Source organism: Apostichopus japonicus, chromosome 14 (assembly GCF_037975245.1).
Source record: "Apostichopus japonicus isolate 1M-3 chromosome 14, ASM3797524v1, whole genome shotgun sequence".
Taxonomy (NCBI): Eukaryota; Metazoa; Echinodermata; class Holothuroidea; order Aspidochirotida; family Stichopodidae; genus Apostichopus; species Apostichopus japonicus.
In genome coordinates this window covers 5673316-5696862 of record NC_092574.1, presented here as the reverse complement: position 1 = coordinate 5696862, position 23547 = coordinate 5673316, and the positions used below count along the sequence as shown (strand labels likewise).

Here is a 23547-nt window from a genome sequence, read left to right as displayed (position 1 = left end):
CAGAAATGATCCTCTCCAGTTGTAAGAAGGACTAACAGAAAAAAAAAACAGGAGGTTGGTGGGTGTAGCCTGAGCCCTTAAATAACAGTGGAAGAGAGTGGGAGGCAGACAGGGGGCAGAGGGGGAGGTGGAGGCAGAGAGGGGGAGGCAGAGGGTTAGGCAGAGAGGGTATCTTGGTACTGTATATTACATTGCATGGGTCCATGTTTCCTGAATGTTACTAGATACAGCACTGTAATTGAATAGGATTCCTGCACCATCAACCCTCTAGCTCCCTCCATGTCCACCCTGTGGTTACGCCAGTGTCAAATTGTTAGCATGACTGGGAAGATATGGGTGAGACCATGCCTTCTTAGAATGTCAGTGTATCTATGTAAAATACAAGGCCCCCAAAGATCCATCATTATTTGCCATGTTACTGTACAGAAGATTGCTCATATTTCTGAAAGGTTTAGTTCTTAGTTCTTACTTTTCCCCTTTAATATCCCTTTGTTATCTTCATTGAAACAATGGTGTTACCATCAAATCAATGTTTATCAATAATCTGATGGAAAAAAGTAACCATGACTAAACTTTGCAATCTGAAAACTTGATTTACTAACCAAAAAGGGGGAAGGGGGAAGAAAATCAAATAAAAAGAAAAAAATTGCAAAAGAAATTGCAGTGAAGGGTCTATTACTCTATTTATATGTAAAATCCTCCAGATGGTATACATGTGCAAGAAGGGTACGATCGATGGAGTAATTTAATGGTATAAAGTCTAGAAAGAGCGCTACCACTCCTTTCAGTTCCCAGAAACCCAGCACCAACGTCTGAAAGAAATTTTACATCAGTGTACAAAACACATTAAAAGAAAGATAAAACTACAGATACTACACACAAGGAATATCATCATGGGTGTAAGGCACTATTCAGAGGTTACATTGCAAGTATATTATGAACAGGACTATGATGTTTGGTTAATCTCACATAAAATGCTGAGATCAACAAGGTTCTATATAGGAAAACTGCAATGCATCTTTCTGCCTATGTACATAGCAACATTTTGCTTTATCAGTTACAATATTATTCTCTACATAATGAAGAAGAAAAACACTTCTAATCTTGGGACATTCATATCCCCCCCCCCCCACCGCCAGCTCCATCCCTCCTGGCCAACTCATGCATCACTAACTATCAAGTCAGTGTAAAATTATTTATGATTGTTGTAAACTTAAACCATATATACTGATATAGAGAAACAGCTGAGTTCACTAAGCTCGCTTGTATCATTCAACCAACTCTGATTTCACAAGTGCATGTAAATGAAAGCCTTTCATTTTTCAAGGACAAGTTGTCAGACAGTGGCCAAGGCCGACAGAACAACAAGTCTACAAGATCGAGAACACTGGGACAACAATAGTAACTGCATGAGTCATCATCTAACCCTATATCCTCATGGACACTTGAGCTATTAAAATGCATTTTGCTGTACAAACATTCATTGGGTTTTATATTACAAGGCAATTACAGTATACTAATGAAAACATACATCTAAATTGTTGTTCCACTTTTACTCTGTCAGCGAGAAATGAGTTCACAATTAATTTGATATCTTTTGATTTTATAAAACCATGCTACATCTTAGATACTAGGCAGTCCGTGTTGAATGTTTACAGGCATATTGCACATAGCACACACACATAGCATACACACATACATATATATACATACAAACACACACCCATACACGCACTTGAACATATGTACATATGTACATATATATGTACACATGAACGTAAATACACGCATACATACATACATGTGAAGGGGAGTCCAAGACAATGAATATACCTACTACTACATATACCCATATATATACATATACATTCACCCATGCATACCCCCATACATACATGCATATATACATACACACATAGCATACACACATACATATATATACATACAAACACACACCCATACACACACTTGAACATATATACATATGTACATATGTACATATATATATATGTACACATGAACGTCAATACACACATACATACACACATGTGAAGGGGAGTCCAAGACAATGAATGTAGTACCTACTACTACATACCCCCTGTACTAGGTTCTTTGTATCACACTTGATGAAAGGCTTTATTATTTATTCCACACAATTAAGATTTAGCACAAGCTTTCAGTTACAGCACTTACATTAACACACAGTAGATATACACACAGGGGTAATAAGTACTACTGTAAATGTACTATTATCCTCCGTAACTTTGCAGAGCTAAAGCCTTACTCAGACCGATGTCGCAGCCATTTTTTTCTTACCGAGAGAAATCCTTCTGGGGAGCTGGAAAAGTAATCATGAGAATATCCCTATGTTGTAAACCCATCATTGTGTAATACCAGCCTACCCACAAGTTCATGAATAGGAAGTGGTTACCATATCAATGTGATGGTAGGCAGATGTAGCTCAGTTAAACAAAGCAAAGTTCTTGTTTAGACTTTGATCAATAGAAAAATTGCAAAACCCACGAAGAGGCCCAAAAATAGAGGGTGGGAGTATTTTGATGTCTGATGACAATTTATTTCATTGAGATTATGAGTTTACATCACTGACCACAACAAGTAAAATGAATATTACAAATTCTGTCCCAGACAGTCAAAGACAACCAAATGTGCCCTAATATGCACAATACCAATATTGTTGTGATTGTTACCATGGAAGCCTAACTAAACATTGTTTGCCAGCTTAGGGATTCCACACTGAAAGCACAGCCTGAGCTCCCCCATTGACTTCACAGTCAGTGAGAGTATAGAGTGTTGCAGAGTTGTCTATGCATGAGTTATTTATATTTATGATCACTCAACGGTACCAGTCTTTTGCAGGATTAGGTTCTTTAATTATATACGTCAACCAACGTGTCTCCCTTTGATAGATTTACTGTTAGAGTCATTTTAAGTAGACAGATTTTCTACCAAATATTGGAGACTGCCTAATGTTTAAGATATATGGATAGCAATATATAGCAATATATATATATATATATATATTATATGTATGTAATATATATAGTTGTCTGACGATTGCTATAACGCGTGAAACTCCGAGTTACAACTACTAGTGTTCCACTAGTCTCACCTAGTATCAACATATATATATATATATATATATATATATATATATATATATATATTATAAAGAAAGTCCACGTTTACTCCAAAAGGAAATATTATTAGAGAAAACCAGAGAATTAAGATATGACTCATAATTGACAAATAAGGAGTAAAATACGTTTTAGAAATATATTGGAAATTTCGGTCCCCCTGGGACCTTCGTCAGCAATACTTGGTAGTCCAATGAAAAGTATAAAATGTAACAATGAAAGTATGAGGCTAGATAAGTGTAAGTTACATTGATGGAATTAGAACCAAATAAACCATGATTATAGATATATATGTATATATATATATATATATATATATATATATATATATATATATATATATATATATAAATATATATATATATATATATATATATATATATATATATATATAAATATATATCTATATATATATATATATATATAGATATATATACATACATATATATATATATATATATATATATATATATGTATATGTCATGTCAGTCTGTCGTGACATGTATGATGTAACAGAACTGCCTTCCAAGAAAATGTCAGGCCAGATAAAACTACTTGAGCAATGGTCCCTTGAGAAGAAATTGCCAAATGAAATATTTTTAACTACTTCACATGACGTTAACATACAAAGAGGCATGAAATGTCAACCTTAATTAAATCTGGAGTGAATGTCAACATGTACTCTGAGAGCTTTGCTACATGAGTTACATTGTTACAGTGTAAATGTATCATGTACGTCTGTACAGACATCCTTTATTGTGGGACAGTAATAACAAGATTTAGTGATATTCTATAGAGCTCCAGCAATGTGACATATAATAGTTGTACTTTATATATCTACACTGTACGGGAAAACATTTCATGTTCAAATCTGTGTGGCAGTTTGGAAGGCTTTGAAATTTGTCTCATAAAATAATATGGTTGCTGATGTGTACAAAAACATCTAGGTATACGGTACCTGCATAGCAATTTGCTTGGTAATTTACCGGAATAAATTACTCCGTTTTACACAGTTGATATTAAATAACGTTCAAATAAAGAGATGCATCACCTTTAGAAGTCTAGATTGATGAAAAATTTACTTACTCAACACCCAGCTCAAAATGAATATTCAGTTCTTATGTGTAATTTGAATTAAGGTATGTTGAGAGTTCTTTAACAGCCTATATCAAGGGCGTAGGAACCGGGGGGGCCAGTGAAAAATGTGGAGGAGCGGAAGTATCATTCCGCTTCGCAAGTCAGAAAACCCCTTTTTCATTTCCAAATGAGAAAAAAATCTCATTTGGAGCACCAAATTGCATCTAAGGCCAGGTGAAAATACAAAATTAAGTTTACAAAACGGAGTGGGTGTTGAAGTGTGCTATATTGCACCAGATTGCATCTGAGGCCACCTGGAAATGCAAAAAATTCCAAAGGGGAGGGGGTGTCCCCTCCCCTTAGACCCCTCTCCCAGGCCGGCCATCAGTCTTCAGCCCCCCACTCAAAAGTACCTTCCTACGCCACTGATTTGAAGGTATGTTGGGACTCCTTTTACAGCCTATATGTCTACTACAACACATATACTCACATTTATATAGAAATGCAACAATACCATAAGAAATCTTGACTTACTCATAAATAAAGTAAATCCATTGCAACCACTAGCTTGCAGAGCTTGCAGTAGAAGAATAACATTATCACAATTCAAAGTCACATGGATGCTAAGTTAAACTGCTATAATTACTGTACACTGTATTACACATGAACTAGCTCTGTACTTGACAACGTACCGCTATCTCTCTCTCTCATATTAGGTGTTGGCAACCCACATGCAAGCATCTTGAACCTTCTAGCATGTAATCAAGTATTACATATTCCAGCTGATAAACAAATGCTGCAAAACTCACCTTGAATTCATGGCTGGCTTGCGGAATGCATCCCCAATGGTACAAAAACTTGATAAAAATTTCCACATAAATTTTGCTGGTTTAAGAATCCAACATTGTGGGTGTACTAATGCAGACTACTGTACATCGATTTGGAGTATAGTGCCCACACTGATAACCCTACTGTATATTATGTGAATGTACACACACACACATGCACACGCAGAGCTAGAGAGTTACATGCAATGATTATTTGACATATTGCTATTGATAGTTTCAACCAAGTAGTGCTGCCCACTAAATGCATTCATAATTAATGAGCAGAGTGAGATCTCTGCTGTGATTGGTCCATTGTTGTGACTTCACCTGTGAGACTAGTCCAATTTCTCAAGAGGGAAAGCGAAAGGTAAGGCATGGCAATTCTAATCTCGCTGCAACAGAAGCTTGTTGTAGAAACAACCCCATCCATAAAATTTAACAGGAAGTGTCTTGTTTATACTGTAAATAATACAAAAGTGGATTTTGTGGTTGTTTTTTTATATTTTTTTTATAAATTATTGATAGTAGCTAGAGCTAAAATAATCACTGGAGTGAGAGAAATGGAAGTATTTAATGACAGTCATTTACAAACTGAAAACCCATCAGCATTGGTAGGTATATAGAGTGACAGTTTTGCAGTGAGTAATCTGCACATTGGACGGTAGTTTCTTGTTTATTCTAGGTACAGCATGGTCTAATATTTCCATTAGTCACAAGTTTGCCAAAAGTAAAAAAAGCAGAAGAGGAATACAGGAAAGGAGAAGGGGATTTATACAAACAATGAGTGTAAATTCGATCACCTCTGCCACAAATATATCAATGTTTGATATGTCTCATGAACAACTGGTTTAGATATCTTCCTACTGTTGAATAGATGGGTATTTATAGGGTCAGGATGGGTTGGGACAGGGTTGAGAGCTAGGGTAGTAGACCAAGAAATGGAAAATAGACTTTATCGGGAAGCAGGTTTTCTCTTAGGCACAATGTGTGAGCATGCTACTACCCAAAGTAGCAACTGTGAAGAACAGATTAAAATCTAGGCTATTCTGACTAAAGCCTGAGAAAGATCAGTTTCGAATATAATCAATGCTGAGTTTGGGCAAAGCAGCAGTTATGATCAATCAAATCTGCATATAATCAGAACGACCCTGAAACAAGCCAGGCAGTCCTCTCACTGCCCCTTTTCACCAGGGAATAAAATGACTAAGTTAACAGGCCTGCGTAAGAATAAAGAGAAACGTGGATACCAAACTTTGCTTTGGTTCCCATTCTATCTATACCGTGTATCATCATTTCTAACCCTAAGGGTGACACTGATGAATAAACAATCATCAACAGAAAATGATGATGATGATGATGATGATGATGATGATGATGATGATGATGATGATGATGATGATGATGATGATGATGATGATGATGATGATGATGATGATGATGATGATGATGATGATGATGATGATGATGATGACGATGATCATGGGAAATGTATCTTGATAAAGTCCCTGAGAAATGATGATCCTTCATGCCTCAAAACTTCATCATCGAAACATTTTCAATCAGTTTATCAACTAATTTGAATATTAATTATTAAGTACTTCTGATAAGTGTGTATAAGTCTTATTTTGTGGACCTACTTTGACATGCATGTTTTTTGTCTGTTAATAGTCTTAATTTATTGGGCTCATGAACGGAACCAACCCAGTGTTATGTGCAATGGGGAGGGGGGGGGAGGTGGGGGTGAGAGAGGGAATGGCCCACACCTCCATAATCAGTCCTCCAACTGATTTCAGTTGGGATTGTTTAAGGATTTATAAGCTGAACCATGTAGACCTTATTTTATTTCACAGTCTAAATATGCCTCATTTGTGGGAGGGGGTGGAGAACATCCCCAGACCCCCCTACAGAGGCTTCACAATCAATGACAGTCACACCCCTCATTTGTCAAAGTTATGACCACAGCCTGTACATAAAGATTCGTGCCACTACCTAACTCGGGGGAAATTTAGAATTTGGCCTCCTCCCCGCCCAACTTTGAAATCCTGTGCACCATTCCATGTTAATGGACCAACCATCTGTCATTATATAGCTAGGTTATGAGCAGTAACAAATATCCAACTTAAAGGGTGTGAAGACTCGCGCACAAAGAAACGTCTCATGCCGGTAATCTGACCTAGTTTTCGAATGAGGTGTAATAGAAGTGTTAGACACCATCATCGATCCCATAAAATACACACACAGCTTGCTACTGTCGGTAATTAGACACTAGTGTACAGTCAATACATACAGCTATGGTCTATACCCACAACACAGTGTATATAGCAGCGTGGACATCTCAGGTCTAGATAAAAGATAACAAGGTATCACGTTTCATTACTGTCTGCATTTTGTAGCGACAAGAAGAAAATGTAATTTGCAAGCAACGGAAAGTTAACTTTTTCAGAGCGCGGCACACGGTTTGGGGCGAGTCTTCAATGCCTTTAAAGTCACATGGCAGTGTTTCAAATCTGGCATGTGTCTATCCAAAGTCAATCAATAATGCCTCCAGTATACTACAAGATAGATACTGTATATATATACTGACAGCTCACAGGTGTCCAAAAATACAACCAGCAGAAAAAATTATCCTGCGTCCCAAAAGGTATTCAAAATCTTGTTCATGTGGCCTGCAAACCCCTTCATTAATAGTGGACTAATCTTTTATCCAGCCATAAACATCTGACTAAATTACATCACTGACTCACTGAAATAAAGAGCTTTTTGGGGGTGTTTATATATTAGGGCAGATCTGTGATAGAATATTTCAACAAAACTAAAAGACAAGGCACATGTAAAAATTATTTTGCCTGTACCTTTAATGTGCCTCTCCAGCCACGCCCATCATCACTAGAGGGCGCAGTCATGTCGGTTCTAGCTAATTTCGCAAAACTTGACAAGCTGCAGTGACTCTGACTGCAAACCATAACGGTACCGTGGGTCGATCACTAGTAGTAGTATAAACGATTTCCTTTGCAATTATTTCATTTTGAAATATATTTTCGAAATTTCAAGTCAAAGCAATTATTTTCAGGAACAAAACTTTTGTTCCTAAGGCACTTTTTTCTTCTCGTTTTGGCCGGCCTGCACAAGTGAACTTTGACCTAGTCAATCGTACAGTGCGTATGTATGTACAGTTCATGATAAAGTTTATTCAAACATTAGAAGATGACTGCCCTTTAATTAGCATGACATGGCTGGGATCAGACTAGATAGCCTACATTTTTCATACATTTATTTTGTCCAAGACTTGATGTTACTATCAGTCACAGACAGATATAAATACTAACTGCAGTCTAAACAGGAAGGTATGTTTATATTTCCATGGATATACTAGAATCAGAACAAATAAATACTAAACAGACCCGAGATTTTTCAGGATCCCCCTCCCAGGAGTGGAGTCAACTTAAAACGTTAACTTCAGGCCTACCTCTCTGTTATGGAAACATCCCAAACAAACTAAAAGGCCCCTGCTGGAAATAAACATGAGATGGTAAAGAAGTTTTAACAAGCTAGCACTGTGGTCCCTCGAGGGAATAAAGGACGCCTGTGTTGACTACCCAAGGAATCGAGATGCAAAGTTAAAGACAGTAATACATGGGTATCCCAGCAGTGGGTATCACCTCCATATAACCTAGAGATTATACGGCTCAGTGGAAATAGCATGATTATAGGAAGATTTGTTATAGATATGTTAGAGAACAGAACACTATGACATCACCATCAAAACTACTAAACAGTTTATCCAACATGACAATAATTGGCAGTAGTTCCCTGACAGCATTGTCCATGCTCACTCGGGAGGGGGGGGAGGGGGCTTATGTGGTGTATGTGTGTTCCAGTTTAGTGGATGAGCCAGGGCTGATACAGTAAAGGAAAGGGTGTAACCTGGGGGGGGTGGGTAGGCCTACATGAGATGGTTGTAATTGGACTACTCATGGGAGTGGGGTCACCAGGAGAGATATGGTGGGTAGCCATTCTCCTCGTCCCACATTTCACATACAATAATAAAGATGGTATTGTAAAAAAAATTACCAGTCGGGTATTTTTAGGGACGCCATCAGACCATTTACTGTCCTCCAACCTGCATGATGTGTGTGTCGAACATTACTGATAACATAATTTGAAGCAAAATTAAAACAATTTTTCATTCAAGATGGAACCTAATAGAGCCTAACAACATTACTTGATCCTGTACTGACTTCCATATAATATGACTGACTATACAAGTACACATATGCATTTACCACACATGTGCAAACAAGTACAAAATGTTTCAATACTAGTGTAGTAGGATCTGTTAACTTAGTACCTTTTAAGAAAAGTCACCCAGGAAAGAACCTGGGCACGAAAACCAAACTACCGAACGACTGATCCGCTCTCAACCCCAGTCCCCTTGCATCGGGACTGTGACTGTGTGATCATCGATCGTCAGGTGTGCATCACCATTCATTCCCCTCGAAAGGGAACAGATACTACACATGATCTTAGCCAAAAGGCCGAGAAGCGATCTGTTAACTTAATCAATGATGTAAAAAGATCTTAATGGATGGCAGAACCTTATAGATTCAATCTTATTTTGAAGTCTTTTATGCACAAATGTAAGGTATGACATAAGTATAACCAGGACTTTTGTGCCTTGAATCCCTTGATCGCTATAAACCTCTTTCAAATCGTAATCTTGAGATGGTTAAAGCCTCTTAGGAATAAGATCTGGATAGAATTGAACTGTGTCATAGAAATCAGGTCACTGAGAAATAGTTAGAGATACTTACCAAGAATAATTACTGAATTAAGAGAATATTTGAAAGAATGTCATGTTTCAATTTACCTGTGAAAAGCTTCACATTAATTTTGTAAGCATAAATGCAATATATGTGAAGAAGAGGAAAGGGATGAAAATGTCAGTTTTACCAAATGACTTGCCCTCAATTTCACTTGCATCCACCTATACAATCTAGCTTCAATTTTAGCTTTCTGATTTGTCATAACACTTTTACAAAGCATAGGAAACATAAAACTTGGAATATTAAATTGTAAAGAAAACCAGAAAGAAAATAAGAAATGGATGTAAACCAATAACATTTACTATTGATTCAATACTTTAATTTACGGTCTAATAAAATAAAGATCTCTATATAAGGAAAGGCATGTGTTGAAATTACCATTACAAGGTGGAAAATGTAAAATATATGATATCCCTCCCCTGTCCCCCTCCCCCAACATAAGAAGGGAAAAGTAAGATATATTACCATATTACAAGTTGAGAATTATGTCAAACTATCCACACTGTTGAAACTAGTACTGTAAGTATTACTCAGATGTCTGATTTCGGATACAGAATGATTTGATGTTTATAACAGATGAAGATAATCTCTTTTAAGCTGCAATTTGCAGATATTAAGGTTGTGTTGATATGTGTTACTAATTAAAATGATCTCTATAGAAGGAAAGGCATGTGCTAATATGTCACCATTACAGGGAAGAAAAGGTAAAATATATGATATCACTCCTCCTCCCCCCCCCCCAGTCCCCCAAAAAAGACGGGGAAAAGTAACATATATTACCATATTACAAGTTGAGAATTACGTCAAACTATCCACACTGTTGAAACTAGTGTACTGTAGGTACTACTCAGCTGTTTGATTGAGGCTATAGTTCTGCTCGGATACAGAAATAATTTTGATGTTTATAACAGACGAAGATAATCTCTTTTAAGCTGTAATTCGCAGATATTATGGTTGTGTTGATATGTGTTACTAGGGTAGCAATAACAATATATTCAGTCAAGGGGAATTCTTAACAAGGTCAACAGACAATTGAGTTCATGGCATATTAACTTGATGTATGTGTAGGAGTTAACAGGAATAAAAACCGAGCATAATACAGAAAGATGGTTGTGTAGGAATATACAGTAATAAACCAAGTATAATATATAATGATGTATGTGTTGGAATATATAGTAATAAACAAAGCATCATATAGAATGATGTATGTGTAGGAATATACAGTAATAAACCAAGTATAATATATAAAGATTTAGGACTCCACGGTAAGAAACCAAGCATAATATATCAAGATTTAGGACTGCAATAGTAAGAAACCAAGCATAATACAGAAAGATGTATGTGTAGGAGTTAACAGGAATAAACCCAAGCATAATATATAAAGATTTAGAACTTAATGGTAAGAAACCAAGCATAATTACAGAAAGATGTATGTGTAGGAGTTAATAGAAATAAAACCAAGCATAATATATAAAGATTTAGGACCCCATGGTAAGAAACCAAGCATAATACAGAAAGATGTATGTGTATGAGCTAACAGGAATAAAACCAAGCATAATATAGAAAGATTAAGGACCCCATGGTAAGAAACCAAGCGTAATATGATAAGATGTATGTGTGGCAATATGTAAAATTGAAACTTGTAGACCATAATTGGAATGATAACTAGCATGATACCAAACTCAACTAATTAGAGAGAAGTCAAGGGCGTAGGAACCGGGGGGGCTGGGGGGCGCCAGCCCCCCAGTGAAAAATGTGGAGGGGCGGAAGTATCATTCCGCCCCCCCGCTTCGCAAGTCAGAGAACCCCTTTTTCATTTCCAAATGAGAAAAAAAATCTCATTTGGAGCACCAAATTGCATCTAAGGCCTGGTGAAAATACAAAATTAAGTTTACAAAATGGAGTGGGTGTTGAAGTGTGCTATATTGCACCAAATTGCATCTGAGGCTACCTGGAAATGCAAAAAATTCCAAAGGGGAGGGGGACACCCCCTCCCCTTAGACCCCTCCCCCAGGCCGGCCATCAGTCTTCAGCCCCCCCACTCAAAAGTACCTTCCTACGCCACTGAGAGAAGTAATTTACATACTATTGTTAGCTCTAAAGAGAATGGTTACTACCGCTTATAGACCACATGAAAGGAAAACGGAATGGTGATATTTGCCATTTCATACTATTTGAGCATCAGTAGGGCAATTAGTTTCTCGAAACCAAGATTTATTTCATTAAAATAATCCATATACTTATAAAACACCTTTTGGACTATAAGTAAAGGAGTAATTTTAACACCAATTTCATTCAATTTTACATATTTCTCATCACTTGAGAAATATCACATCTATTGACACTTTTAAGAAGCATTTCAAAACTTATCTTTTTAGGCTTGAGTATGGGCATTAATCTTATTCGTTGTTTTATTCACAATTACTGTGCCCATTTTTATGTATATTTATATTTTTATGTTCTTTATTGTGGTTTATAACCCTGTCTTATATCATTTTTAACTTTTATTGCTGTTGTTATTACTTTTAGGTTTCTAAAGTTTGGTAATTTTATATTCCAGGTATTGGTTCTTTTGTACAGTGCTCTTGAGCATGTTTTTTATCATGATAACAGCACTTTAATATTTTTATGGTATTTATTCAACTTATTTCTTTATAGACTTGTATTTGTGTTTTTAATTATATGCAAAGTTGGAGCCAAAGGAGATTTAATCTCTAGATTCAATATATATTCAAGAACAAAAATAATTTCTCAAAAATTTTGAGGTAAAATTGGAGCATTTTTGTTTTGTTAAGGAGTTGTATCGTAATGGGACTATAGGGCACAAAACTTATGCCTAGATTCATAGCTTACCTTAAAACCTACAAAACTGTTGACTGAATGCAACAGAACATTACAGAACCGAATGTAACTGAATGGTAGAAACTGTGTGACATAAGTGTAACAACTTCTGCATAAAGATTATTGGAATGAACTGATCTGTACGACAGGATAAGACTAATTGTTTAGAGGCTTAATACAAATTATCGCTTGAGATTAGATCTAATTTGTCCTATTTTCACTTACCTTCAGGAAGGAATCAAGAACTATATACTCCATGCAGGATTGCGGATTTAACCGACGTACGTGCGTAAGAGAAGCGAGTAACTCCACACCACGGTACTCGGGATTCTTTGCCATCTGTCATTGAATATGGCCTTCTTCGTTTGAAAAACCCAGAAGCCTGAGGCTAATTTCCGAATAAAGTAAATTTCTCAAAATTTCTCACAACTCCAGCGGTTTGGCTGACCTCAGATCTACAAGTTTCACCTCTTCATAAATATTGATATAAAGTGTTCATTTGATTTTGAACTGGAATAGAGCTGGTTAAAATCTAAACAGCGATTCGATATGCATTGAATGAGAATCCCTTAAGCTGCCAGTCAAGGTTATAGCAACTGTGTGAATCTGTGTGTCTGTGTGCATTGCCCTGATTAGATTCCAATAAATACCGCAGAAGCAATTTTATACAAAGTTCAACAAAACTTCATCTTTTTCACAAACCCTTTCTTTATGAGTTCCTATGGCGAGGTAAGTTGTTACCATGGAAAGAAAACAAGTGATAAATTCCATCAGTGGAGTGCATTGTACAATGCAATTTACAAATGCAGTGATTGTACCTCACTAATACAAATAATGCCCTATAGTGGCCTCACTCAATATCTGGTGAAAAGGCTGTCAAAAGGACCCCACACATATATATGCAACTATGGGTGTAGCCTTTCCCTTGCGATTGAGGAGGGGGTTGGAGAGGGGTTCATGAGGAGAGGGAATTAGAAGAGGAGAAAGGGAGAGGGAGAAATGAAAGATGCATACCAAAGAGGAGCAATAAACAGTTTAAGGCTTTTATGTTTATACTTAGAGTGCAGTATGGCTAAGGTACATTTTGTCCTTTAGTCTGTGAGAGGGCCATTATACTGTCCTTCAGTGTATGAAAGGACCATTCTACTGTCCCTTCAGTCTACAGTATGAGAGGGCCATTATACTGTCCCTTCAGTGTATGAGAGGGCCATTATACTGTCCCTTCAGTCTATGTGAGGGCCATTCTACTGTCCCTTTAGTCTATGAGAAAGCCATTCTACTGTCCCTTCAGCCTATGAGAGGGCCATTCTATTGTCCCCTTCAGTCTGTGAGAGGGCCATTCTACTGTCCCTTCTGTCTATGAGAGGGCCATTCTACTGTCCCTTCAGCCTATGAGAGGGCCATTCTACTGTCCCTTTAGTCTATGAGAGGGCCATTCTACTGTCCCTTCAGTCTGTGAGAGGGCCATTCTACTGTCCCTTCAGTCTATGAGAGGGCCATTATACTGTCCCTTCAGTCTATGTGAGGGCCATTCTACTGTCCCTTTTAGTCTATGTGAGGGCCATTCTACTGTCCCTTCAGTCTATGAGAGGGCCATTCTACTGTCCCTTTAGTCTATGAGAGGGCCATTCTACTGTCCCTTTAGTCTATGAGAGGGCTATTATACTGTCCCTTCAGTCTATGTGAGGGCCATTCTACTGTCCCTTTAGTCTATGAGAGGGCCATTCTACTGTCCCTTTAGTCTATGAGGGGGCCATTCTACTGTCCCTTCAGTCTATGTGAGGGCCATTCTACTGTCCCTTTAGTCTATGAGAGGGCCATTCTACTGTCCCTTCAGTCTATGAGAGGGCCATTCTACTGTCCCTTTAGTCTATGAGAGGGCCATTCTACTGTCCCTTTAGTCTATGAGAGGACCATTGTCCTGTCCCTTTAGTCTGTGAGAGGGACATTCTACTGTACCCTTCAGCCTATGAGAGGGCCATTATACTGTCCCTTCACTGCCTTCAGTGTCTATGAGAGGGCCATTCTCCTCTCCCTTTTGCCTATCCTGGCCCATGCCTTCTAAATAAAATTATCCAATCAGTGTTCCAGGACAGAATACTTTATGGTTAATAAATCTATAGAGAACTAGGGACTCTAAAACACGTTTGATGTTCCAGTAAGGGGGGGGGGGGGGGAATGGGTGAGGCCAATATTCAGTGGTGTCAAAAGTGACAGCTATGGTGTAATCTTTTCCACATTAAGGACATTGCTATGAATATTATTGGAGAGAGGGGGTGGGGACATGGCAGTTCCCCTGCCCTTCCCTACCATGGCAAGGGCCATGTATAACTGACCATGAGCTCCTAGAATGGTCTAATTTGTGAACATCAATGTTTTTTTCTTATATCTTAAATCTGGTTAAAATGCAGCTAGCCTCTCATCATCAACCTTTCATAGATTAATTGCTAATGATATAAATAGCTTGAAATTCACCAGAATTGCTACCATGCAGAGTTTAAAATGCTTCAGTCAGTAATAGATATCATACATCCTGTCTAGACAATGAAGACCTATGCGTTCAAGTTTTGTTTTCTGAACGTCTATAAATTTAGCGCAGTACACTTTAAAAACACAGGATGCAGACCTTCTTCGATCAAGTGGTGCATGACGTGCAAATTTCTGTAAGTAGTACCGCAAATAGGTCAAATTGATAAAATGGTATCACCCTCCATCCCTTTGAAGATAGTGGTAGGTTTATGATCGACCTGAAGGGGGTTTCGACTGGCCCAAAGCGCTACTGTATTGGTGACCAAACCTACACATCTCTCCTACAGTGTACATATTGGTGTTCTATTCACCAAACCTACACATCTCTCCTACAGGGTACATATTGGTGTTCTATTCACCAAACCTACACATCTCTCCTACAGTGTACATATTGGTGTTCTATTCACCAAACCTACACATCTCTCCTACAGCGTACATATTGGTGTTCTATTCATTAAACCTACACATCTCTCCTACAGTGTACATATTGGTGTTCTACTGACCAAACCTAAACATCTCTGCTACAGTGTACATATTGGTGTTCTATTCACCAAACCTACACATATCTCTCCTACAGTGTACATATTGGTCATTCTTTGTTTGCTGTTTCCAAAACTAAGAAGTAAGACCTAGTTGTCCAAGGGACAACCAGAAAAAAATTACTTAAAACTTTGTCCTGAAATACATGAGTCTTAAAAACTACAGGGAAGAGGAAGAGGAAGGGAAGAAGGAAGGGGGGGGGGGTGGGGAGAGGGACAGAGGAAAGGGAAGATGGGGGATATGTGTGTACTCTACAGAAGATAAGATAGGAAGATTTTGAGGTGGGATTTCTTCATGTGTACCGTTCCACTTAACAAACCAGGCTTCCTGCTTGGATTGTAGAGGTGCTTCTTAGGTTTCCTTGGTTGAGGGGAAGAAGTTGTATTGTCGGCACAGTGCTTTATAGTAGCTAGCAGTACTCAAACGATTTTACCTTAATATTTGTTGTAACTTGTTACTGTTGTATGGTACAACCAGGGCTGATTTGGTATAATATCTTGCAGCCAAATATATCGTTTTATACCTTCTTAGGAAAGCAAAGTTAAAAGCTTGACAAGATCAATATGTGATAAATATGGGTGACAAGAGGTTGCAAACCATGAAACGTATTATATACTGATAAATCCTAAATTATCACATATTGTGCCTTATTATAATACAGGCGATTCAGCATGGAGAACGTGTGGACGCTTAGACTGATTTTACTCTTATATTAAGATAATGCATACACTACATGCTTTAACATGCCATATAAAATAAAATAAAGCAAACATCAAAACAAATGAAAAAGAAGAAGGAAATAGGGATGATAACAAGCTTTAAAAAAATAACAAAATTAAATTCTAGTGTATCTTCCTCATTTTTATACTGTTCTATGACTCCTTGCTTTAACATTGTTAATCTGTTTGAAAAGGGAGCTGGTACATAGATAAAGGAGACCAGCTGTTCCTGTTTAAGGGGAAAGGAAATGAGAACAGATGAGGATAAGCCTGTTCCTGTCCACAACAACAAAATCATGTAGCTTATTTTTTAAAAGATTGATACGTTTTAGTTCAACTGTCTAGTACAAGTACACAATGGCAAAATGCCTTGAGTAAACTCTGTATAAATAAACTGATTTATATACTCCGCTGAATATTAAAACAGTTGAATCTTTTGAGTGATCTCAGATGTCTTAAGTGTCAAAAGTAATAATGAGTTCTTAGCACCATCCACCTCTCAATCTGAAACAGTCTGAGGAGAGACTGACTGATAGATCCAGGAGATTAATCATGATCATGAAACTGAAAGCTTCGCAAATAAAGCGATTTAGTTTTCAAAAAGAGAGGAGAGATTTGTTACTCTGCACATAAAAGATCGCAAGAGACCTCAAGCCCTGTTTAATAATTAACCCTTACAGCAAATCAAACACCGCTTAATTTCATCAACTCTGCAGTCGATTGGTAATACACCACGGAGGTAAAACAGGCCTCCATGGTTACACATAGATCCTTAATGAGGATATCACTGTTGGAGGGTAATTAAAATAAAAGCAGGCTAGTTTAAGTTTATCGCTCAATGAAAATAGGTCTTAGCATATGAATACGCAAGTAGTGTCATATTGAACCGCCAAAATTTGAATAATTTAGCTGTTTACAGGGCATGACATTACTGATTTTGCTGTACAAGTTTCCTTTGATTTATTATATTATGGTACAATCATAAATTTGTAATATTCTTGCACAAGTTAACTTGTAAATATTAACTGCAGATAAATATTACTTATGTGAAATAATTCTCTTTCAGTACTGGGTAAAAAGTAATACAATGTACATCCACATCAATGTATATATGAGGTCAGGGTGGGAATTTTACGGTACGCTGGTACGCTAGCGTACTGGAATGAAAATATGGCTTACCAAAATAAGAAAATCAAATGGGCCTAGTACTACACACCCTTGTAATGAGCGTACCAAAAAGTGACTGCATCGGACTGTAGTATGCTTATCTGCAATCTGCTTCTAAGTTACGGAGGATTAATTTGTCGCGAAGCTATCAAAAAGCACCAACGAGCAGGCCACACACAGCTGGCTGCTAGCTCAGCGATCGTGCATGGACCGTCACATACCTACGACTAACTGTGTATGCATCGCAAATTATTCCAACTTCACACATGAACTACGCAATTGCCGAATTTGCCTTAGCAACAATGTGCATCTGCATCACCCTCTATGTGGCTCTGACTGGATACTAGATCACAGGATGTGCTGGTATGGTTGTACTTGCCTTCATTTGATTGGTCGCATATTGTATTATAAACAACACGACTTGATATTTGCTTTTTCAGGTCATTGTGATGTGCTTACCGATTCATGAATTGTGCTTACCAACTGAGAACTCTTGGCTCATGTTGGTAAGCACATTTCATCAAAAAATGAGAAAATGCTTACCAACTTTTTTTGCCAAATTCCCACCCTGTATGAGGTTACCATGTGGTGGGAGAGAGGGGATGGGGTGAGGATTCATTGTGGGGGGGGTGGGGGGGTCTTAATTGGGAATGGGATGCATTAGTAAAGGAGAATTAAACTTGCATTACAAATCACAAAACTATGAAACCACTTTGCCTTACTGTGCCCGGAGGTCCCAAACCAGAAGAAATCTGCTATTATAACCAGTAATTTATCACAATATATCTATGGGTATGTACAGTAGTCTCTGTAGCAAACTGCAAGTTCATAGAGAATATAAAGCCTTATCTGTTTAAACTGTTGAGTTGTTAACCTTACATCTATATAGAATCTTTCCAGGCCTCAATCTATGAATATATCAATGGCTCCAGTTCAATACCCTCAATGATTCAACAAGTGCAATAATGCCTATCAATTCTTTGATAAGACAGTTATTTTGGTATTCATCTCAAATAGGTGTCCATTTCTCCTAATGGGTGGCTTCATTTCAGCCAAATTGGGTGATAAAAGCCATGATTGAACCAACAGGAAGAAACCAATATGGGATTAAGGTAAATCCTTATAAACAATACAAACCACTTTAAAATCTGGGAATACTTGTGTCCTGCAGACACATTGATAAGATTTCACTACTGGCTCAGATTGATCGCGTGCAAGTAAGGATTTAATAAAACTATCTTTTAACCCATCCTCCCTTTTATACCCTCCCCCACCCCCCTTGACATCTGGTGGAATGAACTCAAAAGAATTTTCTTCAGCCTGTATTTCCTCCATAACATACAATTACATCTTTACGACATGATTGCAGTGGAGGGAGATTAAATACAAGCCACATGTAGGTGACATCCTTTGAATTAAAATTGATCAGTTTATAAGTGAACAAAATACAGCTTTAATACAAAGCTCCATAACTTGAAGTCTACACTAATTGTCAACTTCAACCACTTTTTATTAATCATTTTTATAAAAGGAGAAACAAACATTTCTATGCTTATGATAAACTACACTTCCAAAACAGTAAAGAACAATATTTATGCCATCTGCAAGATAGCATGGTTTTAACGACAAGAGTTAAGACTTGAGTAAGTCTAAAAATGGCATCACTGAGTCACTTGTGCCAAACTCTTTATTTACTGTACCGTTCATTTTCACAGGTGCAGTTAAAGGCTTTTGACAATGCAGATTCCACAAAAAATTAATTGTTCAATTTGACCTTATACTGGTATAGTCTATAGATTATAATATCATATATTATATAGATTAGCAACATTGGTTACTTGCAGCATTAATATATGAAAATAAACGCAAAGGTGAAAAGAAAAAAAGGTTTCATATCCTGGTGACACTATGACATCACTCAGTGACAAAGTGCCAGGCTTCTGATTACACTATTGGACCATGATATCTGTAAACTGGAGGACGACTTTACCAGTGGCGGAGCGTCCATACAGTTAGGGGGGGCGGATGCCCCCCCCTGACGGAGTCAAATGGACTGCTGGCGCCCTTTTCAGCTTTTTACTACTTTTTACTTATTTGCGATTATTGACTTTTTTTGCAAAGATACCACAGGGATTGTGATGAAACGCATGTACTTTCAACACCCATATAAACTTCCTAGTTGTCACAAATGGCGATGACACCTATCTATTCTTCGTTTAGCTGCAAATTAGCAAGGCCCTGAAAGGGTCGTTTCCGGCGATCTAGTATCTGTACTCAAAAAAATTCTGTGCGCTCCGCTCCAACCTGTGGTGGCGTTCTGCTTAGATAGTGTCGAAAGCGCCCCTACAGACCATTCTCGCCCCCCCCTGACCAATACCCCTAGCTCTGCCACTGGACTTTACTTATACAACTTTGGAGGAGTCCGCCTTCTTTTTATAACTTACATGTAATGCAAACATAATGATTTGGTTTTAATTCTCTTTCAACCTACTTAGATATACAACAGTGGTTTAATTCAAGCAATTGTTTACATAAACTGATCCTAAATTTGAAAATATTATGCCATTTATCACTCTTTTTCAAACTGATATCAAACCATGCAATGTTTGAATTGATTCTAAATCATAAAGAAAGGAGCCAGTACTTCAAGTCTCTTGTACACAGTTACTATGCAAATACATTACACGTTTTGATCGAGTCAATATTTACAATCTATACTATAATTAACCCGGTGTGATAAAGATATTAATCTTTCCTACAGTTTTTTTTTTTCCTTCCAGTTTGGGAAAGTCTTAAAAAAAGGTAAAACTTGGTCATCTAATAACAAATATTTGAAAAGGGTTGAAATTTATTTACTGACTGCATGCTGTCTGTATGTATAGTGGGGTTATAACAATGCTGCTCTTCAACGCCCATTTCAAGTGATATAAAATTTTCATTGAGAAGTGATATAAAATTGTCATTGAGAATATTTTTGTGAAAAGTAGTAGGTTTAAGATATAATTATGGTTACTTGTTTTTTTTAAAGCTCATCTGCATGCTTAAACAGGGTAAACAGAAATTGTCTAAACAGTTTACAGTATCGAAGAAACGTTTTGGTTAGAATTTGAACCCAGGATATCGAGTCAGTCGATATCGGTCAAGCATATACGAGTTAATAACTTTATATAAAATATTTGACAGGTAACCTGTTAGTTTCTTTGTTTTTGAATTATCTTTCAAGAAGATTCCACTAGGATCTAAAACTCAGGCCCTCTATAAGCTTTTAAACAATTATTCACTACTAAAGTTGCCTGTGTAATATTCGAACTATGCAAAGTATGAGAATACCGTTTTGGTCAGAATTTGAACCCAGGACATCGAGTCAGTCGATAATTGGTCAAGCAGACACAAGTTAAAAACCAAATACATGAAATATTTGATGACTTACCCGTTCGTTTCTCCGTTTTCAAATTGTCTTTCAAGAAGATTCCACTAGGATCTAAAAGTCTGGCCCTCTATAAGCTTTTAGACAATTATTCACTACTAAAGTTGCCTGTGTCAGTAATCTCTGAACTACGCAAACAATGAGACATGGATGAAAATGTTGGCGAAGCTAATCTGACAAGAAAAGAAAGGCGGAAAAGGTCTGATAGTTTTTTTTTTATGTTTACAATGTGACACTGTTGCCACCTGTGAACAAGTACAGTATCATGATTGTTAAACTGATTGTTGCTCTGTTGTCACAACAAGCATTATAATCCTTAATCAAGTCTGTTTCTGTTTCAAAATAAAGGTCAAAACTTAGCGGAGGCCCAGAACACTTTTGTTGCACCGATATCTTAACTTACATACAGGTCTCTGTACAGAAGTTGCTATTGATGTTCTGTGAGCAGTGCCTGGCCTAATTGTAACATGTTTAGTGAAAAGAAGAACTCCTTAATATTTGCTGAGAACATTGCCCTAGCAACCAGAATGAAGAATGTACTGGAACATGTTTGGAACTGCACTAGTTTTAGTATAGTTTAAGTAACAAAAGTTGAACAGGGTTTTGTATTAACGGGGTATAGGGAATGTATTCCAGGATTAAAAGACAAGTCATTTCTAGTCATAAACTTGCTCCACATATCTTCTTCTGTCATTGATTACTGAACCATGATAACAAGTAGTTGTCCCAATTTATTATTTCTATTTAAAAAAAGTATTGACCTAAAACCTATATAGCAACCAGCCATTAATATCAATAGTATACTTAATATCTATAGACTAATGATTAGCAGAAAGTAGATTTCTCAGAATTTAAAATAACAAACAATAACACTTTTGATAAACATTCATATTTTAAATGCAAACAATAATAAATAAGATAAAACCAATAAAAAATAAAACTTGCTTTCAATAAAAGAAGAGACTTCTGAGAGACTTTTTCCCATGTTACGAATGACCCAATGCCATTCAGATTGAGCGAAGTCTTATCATACAAGAGTGACTTTAATTAGATACATTGTCCTTTGAAGAAACACCTGTCATTTGCATGCTACATTGGCTTCCATCAGGAGAGGTTGGTGTGTAACCTTCAGTTATGTTCACATAGAAATTTGGAGGTTTATGAACTTTTGTTTACCAACGAAAGTATTGAAAAATGCTCCTGTTATATGCCCAAGATTTCCTGTACAGTTTTGTATCTTTGAATCATAATTAAATTAATAATAATTGTAATAATTAAATAACATTTTGATATGTGATATCAGAAAATTATTCCACAAAGTTGGAACAAGTGGCACCATTTTGATTTTGCTCAAAATGAGTGAATGGCTCACATAATTTTTTTGGGGGGTGGGGGGGGGGGGGTGGGAAATACAATTTTTGTTAAATTCATATGAGCATTTTCTTTTTTTGGAAAAACATAATAGGTGCCCACTAATAGTAAACATTAACTACTAAAAGACAGTTACAATAATGCATGCAAAGAATCCAAACACTTTTTAAGAATTTAGTGTTGAAATAAAGCATCAAAACTCATAGCAAAACTTGTATCAAAACGTGTCACTCACCAGATAATGGCACTTGATAGTTAAAACCTCTTCTGGTAATAACAGTTGAGATCTTGAGTTCAGCTGTTCATGGTTTGAAAGAATCACATCTTGTGGACATAAGTCTGTTTCCTCAGCATCTACAAATGTAACGTTGCTATAGAACACATCGGAAAGTTCCGTTAGGGTTGTGCAATAATATCTGGTGCTGATGTTAAGGAAACATAAAGATATATAAGGAGTCTTCTTTTGGTAGTCGGATGTGAACAAAGGTAAATGAATAAATTCAAGTATTGCTATAATAACAGCAAAAATCATGTCATTGAGAGTACCACACGACAATGACGACAGCTTTGAATATATTGACAGATTGGTATCGACCAAAAGTCAATATTAACTCGAGGGTTTATTTGACACCAACTCTTTCTCTCTCTCTCTCTTGCATAAGTACAAACGTCAACATACCTGTACTCACCATAAAAACAAATAACCGTGGCCTGGTTCGTAGCACTGACACTTAGCTTCGAGATAATACTAGTTGAGTGGAAGGACATAACCTTATCAAAAAGTTTAATAGCAGAGCAATTTAATAGTCTACTAAAAAACTGATAAAGTTCACACCTTGAGACGGCTCAATATTTCAGTTTCATTTTTTGAACAGGCTTTGGGTCAGTGCCGCCCTGGGTGGGAAGCATGAGTATACTAAATACATACATAGGAACTTTGCAATATTTCTTTCTTTCTTTACAAATCGATATATTCTGTCTGTGTATGTATGATTTTACCCCGAAAATATGTGTGTGGGTGGGGATGGGGGGTATGGGGTCCAAGTATCCCCAAAACAACATTTTGTCATT

The 23547-nt window shown here is 37.0% G+C and overlaps 1 protein-coding gene and 1 pseudogene across 4 annotated transcripts in view; both read right to left on the bottom strand.

Moving 5' to 3' along the window:
- LOC139979892 (tripartite motif-containing protein 2-like) overlaps positions 1–22844 on the bottom strand; it is a 49852-nt gene extending 27008 nt beyond the window's left edge. The window contains exons 1-2 of one of the 4 annotated variants that reach the window (XM_071991088.1): positions 22712–22844; positions 21109–21278 (exon numbers count right to left, since the gene is read on the bottom strand). The gene's annotated coding sequence lies outside the window, so the exon portion shown is untranslated. Of the gene's footprint in view, positions 1–5041; positions 5288–12948; positions 12974–21108; positions 21279–22711 lie in introns of those variants that run through there. The other 3 variants (XM_071991089.1, XM_071991087.1, XM_071991085.1) reach the window with 3 other exon arrangements.
- Positions 9526–9606, bottom strand: LOC139980414 (U2 spliceosomal RNA; annotated as a pseudogene).
- Positions 22845–23547: the final 703 nt, after the last annotated feature.